The 9,691-nt window shown below is 41.2% G+C and overlaps 1 non-coding gene across 1 annotated transcript; it reads left to right on the top strand.

The window, feature by feature from the left end:
• Nucleotides 1–7,831: 7,831 nt before the first annotated feature.
• Nucleotides 7,832–7,884, top strand: LOC118937909. The gene has a single exon (XR_005035318.1). It is a non-coding gene; the product is annotated as a U7 small nuclear RNA (small nuclear RNA).
• Nucleotides 7,885–9,691: the final 1,807 nt, after the last annotated feature.

Genomic DNA, 9,691 nt, shown 5'->3' with positions numbered 1-9,691 from the left:
AAGTTTGGAGGGTGGCTCTGAATAGGTTGTGGCTGAATGCATGTAGCTCTGCTCTGGAAAAATGGAGAGAAGATTGTTGTTCTGTACACAGCAAAATGATTTACCCCGTGCTATAGTAGAAAAAGGTCATGTTAGATTTGGATCTGAAATGTACCTCAATAGTCATACTATGTGTGGTTTTGATAATGCACGTAATACTTTCTGCATTACATTTCAGTGTTTTTACCATTTAATATTCTAATGTTGTTTATTTGTAAATAAATTAAACACTATCCACACTATTAAATTTTTTACCCCTCACCGCTACACCACGGCTGTAAAATAAATGCCTTTCTTCAGTCTTTCTGCAGAGGAGTGTAAGGGTGGTAGTGCAGTATATCACTCCTCTAATGGATGGCAGCGCTGGTGCAAATAAACCCCCCCACTGGGCATACACTGGTTGAATCAACGTTGTTTCAACTTAATTTGTCAATTTATTGTGACTTGGAATCACCGTGGAATATACATTTGATTTGAAAAATATAATCAAGCAGTGCTGTTTTCATTTCATTAGCACCAGAATGGTAAACATTGAAATTAGGCTAAAACTTCAAACTTAAATATTGACCTAATCGAACTAACAGGGTATTACATCAATCTAATTTCAACATAATCATCATGTATATGTTGCAATTGCCGAGCTGCCCAGCTCTCAGTGCAGGTATAACCCACACTGAAAGTCTTCTGGAGGCTTGTTACTGCTACCTTTTCACTCCACAAGCTTATTGAATTAGTCCACCACCCCTTTTCGGTTGGCTGTTATGGTAATTGGAGTCAATGGAGCTTGGACGTTTAGGTATTTACTTGCTACTGTGACTCGTCAGTGCTGGGTGGATGTGTTTTTAAAGCTATGCACATGAATTGTTTTAAACAACAGTAGGGGAGAGTGGGGTAAAATGTGCCAAAAGGTTAGTTGAGCCACCCCTTGTTTCTAGGAAACCATATACAAAACTAATCATGTGACCAAATATTTAGGAAGAGGCCATCCTTTCATGGAGTCTGATAGTTCTAATAGTTTGCCTAATTTCAGTTTTTTTTTTACATCAGTTGGGGTATCTATAACCTACAATATGAGGTCCTTAAAGGTCAACTGTTTTCAACAGCCTATGTGGCATTGATGTGAGTCAGAAACTTTAATTATAGTATAAAAATTGACTACAAACTGTAAATAGGATCATTTTGGTCATAAAGTCAGTCTCGTCTAAAACAGAGTTTTGTATGTGAGTTCATCATGACTTATTGGAAGGTTGGTATGGATTATGATCATGCCCACTTTCCCAGGGCCCACTAACATTAAAGTAGCTGTGGTGATTGCGCTCTATCAGCTGCTTGCGCTCAGTCCAATCATAGCAGCCAGAACCTACAGACAGTGAGACAGACCTGCCCATTACACAGCGACTCAGACTTGCTTACATAAGACTTGCTGATGTGTTTAATAGTGTCAGTCAGTTGAGAATTGAGAAGATCAGAGCACACTTGTATCCCAACTGCAACTTGTCAATATTCCAAAACCCATTCACAAGCATCTTGTGTCCCCCACGACCTGTTTTGTAACATGATTTCATATGAAACACTGCCAAACAGATGCACACTCTGGTAATAGATATTGAGAAAGTTGACTTGATCATTGGATTGTGGCCTGGCTGCTCAATGTGCCTGTTAGCTACTACTTGCTAGTGTCATTGACAAACAGCTGGAACTTAGTTGGAACTTAGCTAGCAAGTGATTTTGGGCACTGATAAACAACATGTAGCTTGGGTTTTATTTATTTATGACTTACGATACCTGTCGTCTTACGACAGATATCTCAAACCAGTCATCACTATTCAACAAAACAATAAAACAATAGAGTGAACTTCTTAGTTACATGATTGTATAACTAGCAAATGAGTTTTGAAGTTGAGGGTGCAGTATTTATGAAGTTTGGCACTGAGGACAAAAACTAGCATGGTTCAGTTGCCAACTAGTTTAGCCAGGGAAAACCAGCGAAAATCACCTCAGGCCTAGTGCGCATGTGCGCCCAGTTGGGCACACATGCGCACTAGGCTAATTCAGGAGACATTGTCAGCCACCTGATGTTGAAGAGGCGCTGTTGTGCCTTCTTCACAACGGTGTCACCGTTGTGGGACCATTTCAGGTCCTCAGTGATGTGCACCCCAAGGAACTTGAAGCTTTTGACCCTCTCCACTGAGGCCCAGTCTGTGTGCTCCCTCTTCTGTCTCCTCTAGTGCACGATAAGCTCCTTAGGTTTTTTTTTTTTTTACATTGAGTGAGAGTTGTTTTTCCTGGCACCTCTCCGCCAGGGCTCTAACCTCCTCCCTGTAGATTGTCTCGTTGCTATTGGTAATCAGTTGCTGTTGGTAATCACACCTGGCCGTGTGGTGCCAGGACAACAACCTCTCCCTCAACATGTTCAAGACTAAGGAGATGATTGTGGGTCCACAGGAAAAGAAGGATGAGCATGCACCCATTTAAATTGACAGGGCTGTAGTGGAGCAGGTTGAGAGCTTCAAGTTCCTTGATGTCCACATCACCAACAAACTAACATGGTCCAAGCACACCAAGACAGCCGTGAAGAGTGCACGACAAAACCTATTCCCCACCCAGGAGACTGAAAAGATTTGACATGGGTCCTCAGATCATCAAAAGGTTCTACAGCTGCACCATCGAGAGCATCCTGACTGGTTGCATGGTATGGCAACTGCTCAGCCTCCGACCGCAAGGCACAACATAGGGTAGTGCGTACGGCCCAGTGCATCCCTGGGGCCAAGCTTCCTGCCATCCAGGACCTCTATACCAGGCGTTGTCAGAGAAAGGCCCTAAAAATTGTCAAAGACTCCAGCCACCCTAGTCACAGACTGTTTTCTCTGCTACGGCATGGCAAGTGGTACCGGAGCACCAAGTCTAGGTCCAAGAGACTTCTAAACAGCTTCTACCCCAAGCCATAACATATCATCAAATGGCTACTCAGACTACTTGCATTGTCCCCCTCCCCACCCCCTCTTTAACACTGCTGCTACACTCTGTTATTACTTAAGCATACGTCACTTTAATACAGTGCCTTGCGAAAGTATTCGGCCCCCTTGAACTTTGCAACCTTTTGCCACATTTCAGGCTTCAAACGTAAAGATATAAAACTGTATTTTTTTGTGAAGAATCAACAACAAGTGGGACACAATCATGAAGTGGAACAACATTTATTGGATATTTCAAACGTTTTTAACAAATCAAAAACTGAAATATTGGGCGTGCAAAATTATTCAGCCCCTTTACTTTCAGTGCAGCAAACTCTCTCCAGAAGTTCAGTGAGGATCTCTGAATGATCCAATGTTGACCTAAATGACTAATGATAATAAATACAATCCACCTGTGTGTAATCAAGTCTCCGTATAAATGCACCTGCACTGTGATAGTCTCAGAGGTCCGTTAAAAGCGCAGAGAGCATAATGAAGAACAAGGAACACACCAGGCAGGTCCGAGATACTGTTGTGAAGAAGTTTAAAGCCGGATTTGGATACAAAAATATTTCCCAAGCTTTAAACATCCCAAGGAGCACTGTGCAAGCGATAATATTGAAATGGAAGGAGTATCCGACCACTGCAAATCTACCAAGACCTGGCCGTCCCTCTAAACTTTCAGCTCATACAAGGAGAAGACTGATCAGAGATGCAGCCAAGAGGCCCATGATCACTCTGGATGAACTGCAGAGATCTACAGCTGAGGTGGGAGACTCTGTCCATAGGACAACAATCAGTCGTATATTGCACAAATCTGGCCTTTATGGAAAAGTGTCAAGAAGAAAGCCATTTCTTAAAGATATCCATAAAAAGTGTCGTTTAAAGTTTGCCACAAGCCACCTGGGAGACACACCAAACATGTGGAAGAAGGTGCTCTGGTCAGATGAAACCAAAATTGAACTTTTTGGCAACAATGCAAAATGTTATGTTTGGTGTAAAAGCAACACAGCTGAACACACCATCCCCACTGTCACACATGGTGGTGGCAGCATCATGGTTTGGGCCTGCTTTTCTTCAGCAGGGACAGGGAAGATGATTAAAATTGATGGGAAGATGGATGGAGCCAAATACAGGACCATTCTGCAAGAAAACCTGATGGAGTCTGCAAAAGACGGAGATTTGTCTTCCAACAAGGCAATGATCCAAAACATAAAGCAAAATCTACAATGGAATGGTTCAAAAATAAACATATCCAGGTGTTAGAATGGCCAAGTCAAAGTCCAGACCTGAATCCAATCGAGAATCTGTGGAAAGAACTGAAAACTGCTGTTCACAAATGCTCTCCATCCAACCTCACTGAGCTCGAGCTGTTTTGCAAGGAGGAATGGGAAAAAATTTCAGTCTCTCGATGTGCAAAACTGATAGACATACCCCAAGCGACTTACAGCTGTAATCGCAGCAAAAGGTGGCGCTACAAAGTATTAACTTAAGGGGGCTGAATAATTTTGCACGCCCAATTTTTCAGTTTTTGATTTGTTAAAAAAGTTTGAAATATCAAATAAATGTCGTTCCACTTCATGATTGTGTCCCACTTGTTGTTGATTCTTCACAAAAAAATACAGTTTTATATCTTTATGTTTGAAGCCTGAAATGTGGCAAAAGGTCGCAAAGTTCAAGGGGGCCGAATACTTTCGCAAGGCACTGTAACTCTACCCACATGTATATATTACCTCAATTACCTCAACTAACTGGTGCCCCTGCACATTGACTCCGGTACCCCCTGTACAGTTGAAGTCGGAAGTTTACATACACATTAGCCAAATACATTTAACTCAGTTTTCACAATTCCTCATGTTTAATCCTTGTAAAAATTCTCTGTCTTAGGTCAGTTAGGATCACCACTTTATTTTAAGAAGACAGAATGATTTAGTTCAGCTTTTATTTCTTTCATCACATTCCCAGTGGGTCAGAAGTTTACATACACTCAATTAGTATTTGGTAGCATTGCCTTTAAATTGTTTAACTTGGGTCAAATGTTTTGGGTAGCCTTCCACAAGCTTCCCACAATAAGTTGGGTGAATTTTGGCCAAATCATCCTGACAGAACTGGTGTAACTGAGTCAGGTTTCTAGGCCTCCTTGATCACACACTCTTTTTCAGTTTTGCCCATGTAAGGGATTTCCTCCTCTTCTTCCGAAGAGGAAAGGCGAAAAGGATCGGAGGACCAATATGCGGCGTGGTAAGTGTCCATGGTTCTTTTAATAAGAAATAGTACACATGAACAACTGAATACAAAAACAATAAACGTGGAATGAATGAAAACCAAAACAGTACCGTGTGGTGAAAAACACAGACACGGAAACAAACACCCACAAACACACAGTGAAACCCAGGCTACCTAAGTATGATTCTCAATCAGAGACAACTAATGACACCTGCCTCTGATTGAGAACCATACTAGGCCGAAACATAGAAATCCCCAAATCATAGAAAAACAAACATAGACTGCCCACACCAACTCACGCCCTAACCATACTAAATAATGACAAAAAAAAGGAAATAAAGGTCAGAACGTGACAGCCCACACATTTTCTATAGGATTGAGGTCAGAGCTTTGTGATGGCCACTCCAATACCTTGACTTTGTTGTCCTTACGTCATTTTGCCACAACTTTGGAAGTATGCTTGGGGTCATTGTCCATTTAGAAGACTCATTTGTGACCAAGCTTTAACTTCCTGACTGATATCTTGAGATGTTGCTTAAATATATCCACATCATTTTCCTCCCTCATGATGCCATCTATTTTGTGAAGTGCACCAGTTCCTCCTGCAGCAAACACCCCCAAAGCACCCACAACATGATGCTGCCACCCCCTTGCTTCACGGTTGGGATGGTGTTCTTCGGCTTGCAAGCCTCCCACTTTTTCCTCCAAACATAACGATGGTCATTATGGCCAAACAGTTCTATTTTTGTTTCATCAGACCAAAGGGCATTTCTCCAAAAAGTATGATCTTTGTCCCCATGTGCAGTTGCAAACTGTAGTCTGGATTTTTTATGGAGGTTTTGGAGCAGTGGCTTCTTCCTTGCTGAGCGACTTTTCAGGTTATGCCGATATTGGACTAGTTTTACTGTGGATATAGATATGTTTGTACCTGTTTCCTCCAGCATCTTCACAAGGTCTTTTGCTGTTGTTCTGGGATTGATTTGCACTTTTTGCACCAAAGTACGTTCATGTCTAGGAGAGAGAATGCGTCTCCTTCTTGAGCGGTATGACAGCTGTGTGGTCCCATGGTGTTTATACTTGCACACTATTGTTTGTACAGATTAGTGTGGTACCTTAAGGCATTTGTAAATTTCTCCCAAGGATGAACCAGACTTGTGGAGGTCTACCATTTTTTTTTAGGTCTTTGCTGATTTATTTAGATTTTCCCATGATGTCAAGCACTGAGGCATTGAGTTTGAAAGTAGGCCTTGAAATACATCCACAGGTACACCTCCAATTGACTCAAATGATCTATATTAGACTATCAGAAGCTTTTAAAGCCATGATATCATTTTCTGTAATTCTCCAAGCTGTTTAAAGGCACAGTCAACTTAGTCTATGTACACTTCTGACCCACTAGAATTGTGATTCAGTGAATGATAAGTGAAATAATCTGTCTGTAAACAATTGTTGGAAAAATTACTTGTGTCATGCACAAAGTAGATGTCCTAACCGACTTGCCAAAACTATAGTTTGTTATTAACAAGAAATGTGTGGAGTGGTTGAAAAGCTAGTTTTAATGACTCCAATCTAAGTGTATATAAACTTCTGACTTAAACTGTATGTATTCAAACCCTTTACTCAGTACTTTGTTGAAACACCTTTGGCAGCGGTTCTTCTTGGGTATGACTACAAGCTTGGCACAGCTGTATTTGGGGAGTTTTTCCCATTCTTCACTGCAGATCCTCTCAAGCTCTGTCAGGTTGGACGGGGAGCGTGGCTGCACAGCTATTTTTATGTCTCTCCAGAGATGTTTGATCGGGTTCAAGTCTGGGCTCTGGCTGGGCCACTCAAGGACATTCAGAGACTTGTCCTGAAGCCGCTCATAAGTTGTCTTGGCTGTGTACTTAGAGTCGTTGTCCTTTTGGAAGGTCAACCTTTGCCTCGGTCTGAGGTCCTGAGCGCTCTGGAGTAGGTTTTCATCAAGGATCTCTCTCTCTACTTTGCTCCGTTCATCTTTGCCTCAATCCTGGCTAGTCTCCCAGACCCTCCCGCTGAAAAACATCCCCACATAGGATGACATTGCCCCCATCCACAGAGCATGGGTTGTCACTGAATGGTTTGATGAACATGAAAACAATGTAAATCATATGCCATGGCCATCTCAGTCACCAGATCTCAACCAAACACTCGATTGAGTAATGAACTCAGCCCGGCTCTATTAGCTTTCTAACTGGGAAGGAAGGAGCTGGGAAGGTGCTTGAAGGGCGTGGTAAGAGGGTTTGGCCTTTACAGCACCACAAGTACTTACTATAGAATGTTGTAATATACTGTAGAATACTATAGTACGTACTACAGTTTTATCTGCAAAAAAACTGTAGTAAATACTACAATAATATCCGCAACAACACTACAGTCTGAAAAAGTACTACACTTTTTAAACTACATTAAAAACTACTTTATTTTATTAACATATGCCCTTCCCATTCCCCTCCCCATATTGAAATCTGTGCCACTCATAACTGAGAAACCTACATGCCAAGTATAGACCGTATATTTTGTTCCCTATAGGTTATAGAAAAGAGCAGAAGCGCTGTTCTGTTCTGTTCACCTGCCTGCCTGCAGAAGATGGAAAATGTGCTCTTTTAGTATTTATCCAGTAGGTTTCCTGAAGGAGAAAGCCTCCATTTATATTTCGCACTATAGTAAATACTACAGTAATGTCTGCAAAAACACTATGTATAATTCTACAGTATATTACAATCAAGAAAAACATTACATGAATTACTATAGCCTATACTACATTTTTTAATTTACTACAGTATTCATACTATAGTTTACTGTAAATACTACAGTACACTACAGTAAATAGGACAGCAAATACTACAGTATTCACTGTAGTGTTTTTGCGGACTACAGTAAAGTACGCAAAAACACTACAGTGAACACTGTAGTATTTATACAATAGTATACTATAGTATTTTTTTATGTGGGCATGCTTAGGGTCATGTATAAATGATTTTGCCCATTATTTTATCTATGATTGCCATGCCCCCATACGATGACAACGCCCCCATCCACAGAGTACAGGTTGTCACTGAATGGTTTGATGAGCATGAAAACAATGTAAATAATATGCCATGGCCATCTCAGTCATCAGATCTCAACCAAATGAACACTTACGGGAGATTCTGTGGCGGTGCCTGAGACAGCGTTTTCCACCACCACCAACAAAACACCAAATGATGGACTTTCTTGTGGAAGAATGGGGTCGCATCCCTCCAGTAGAGTACCCGACGCTTGTAGAATCAATACCAAGGTGAATTTAAGCTGTTCTGGCTTGTTGTGACCCAATGCCTCATTAAGACACTTTGGGCCTGATTCAATCAGATCCGCTTTAGCAGAAATCCTCATAGATAATGTTTTGATGGTGTCTAAGGCGGGGCTGTGTTAAAGCTGTCAAAGCGGCTCGCAGCATTATACCTAAAACTGACATTGCCATTTGCAGCATGGAATCGCATTAAGAAAAATCCTATGCAGCCTTCTTTACGTTTAACACTTGATCTGATTGAATTTAGACCTTTATTTATGTTGGTGTTTCCTTTATTTTGGCAGTTACCTGTATAAAGGCACTTTAGCATAATTGTTTAATGGCCCTGAGCCAAATTAAACATTTTAAACCCACCAAGCGATGTGAAACGACATAAATATGAATGAATGGTTGGAGCGCAGTCCATATGGAGGAGTTAGCTATTGAGGTCAGAATGATTTGACGCATAATGTAGAACAGAGAAGTGTTACTTTGGCTTCAGCAGTGTTTATTTTCCACATTATATTTATTTCATGTTGCACAACAAATGCATGCCGAATGTAAAACATTGAATACATTGCAACATTCCATGTGTTAAGCTGTCAAGTGTGTTGTGTGTGGATGCATACATTGCTAGATGTAATGTATTCTACTTGAAAGGGATTGCAATAGATTGTTTTGTCATTAAACTGGGATTTTATATGCAGTTTCGGGAACCGGTGGCCCTCTGTTGTGGGTGCAAATATTGCAGTGGGGAGTTTTAGTTGAGCCAGGACAACTGTAGGTGGGAATGACACAGGCGTCACGGCTGGACTCATGGGAGTGAAAGACTTTGACCTCTAATGAACATGAGCCATGGTTCAGTCTCCTGAAAAAAATACAATTTAGATCACATTTTTTAACCTGTTAAACTCTGAGTGGTTGTTTTGGACCCGGTAGGTACTGTGTCCGGTGAGTTTGGGGCGTACCAAAGTCACCAAAAGTGCAAACAGTTAATATGCATGGAAAGGGTACAACCTGATGGTCATTGTTTAGCAATGCATTTCCTTCTCCATCCACATTCAATTGTATGCATCCTCCACATGTACTTTTGATCTAGCTCATTAGTTACAATAAAAAAAAGTGAATGGATTTATACAGTGGGGCAAAAAAGTATTTAGTCAGCCACCAATTGTGCAAGTTC

The sequence above is a fragment of the Oncorhynchus mykiss genome, chromosome 12 (genome assembly GCF_013265735.2).
Source record: "Oncorhynchus mykiss isolate Arlee chromosome 12, USDA_OmykA_1.1, whole genome shotgun sequence".
In the NCBI taxonomy this organism is placed as follows: domain Eukaryota; kingdom Metazoa; phylum Chordata; class Actinopteri; order Salmoniformes; family Salmonidae; genus Oncorhynchus; species Oncorhynchus mykiss.
This window is presented reverse-complemented; position numbering and strand designations above follow the sequence as displayed.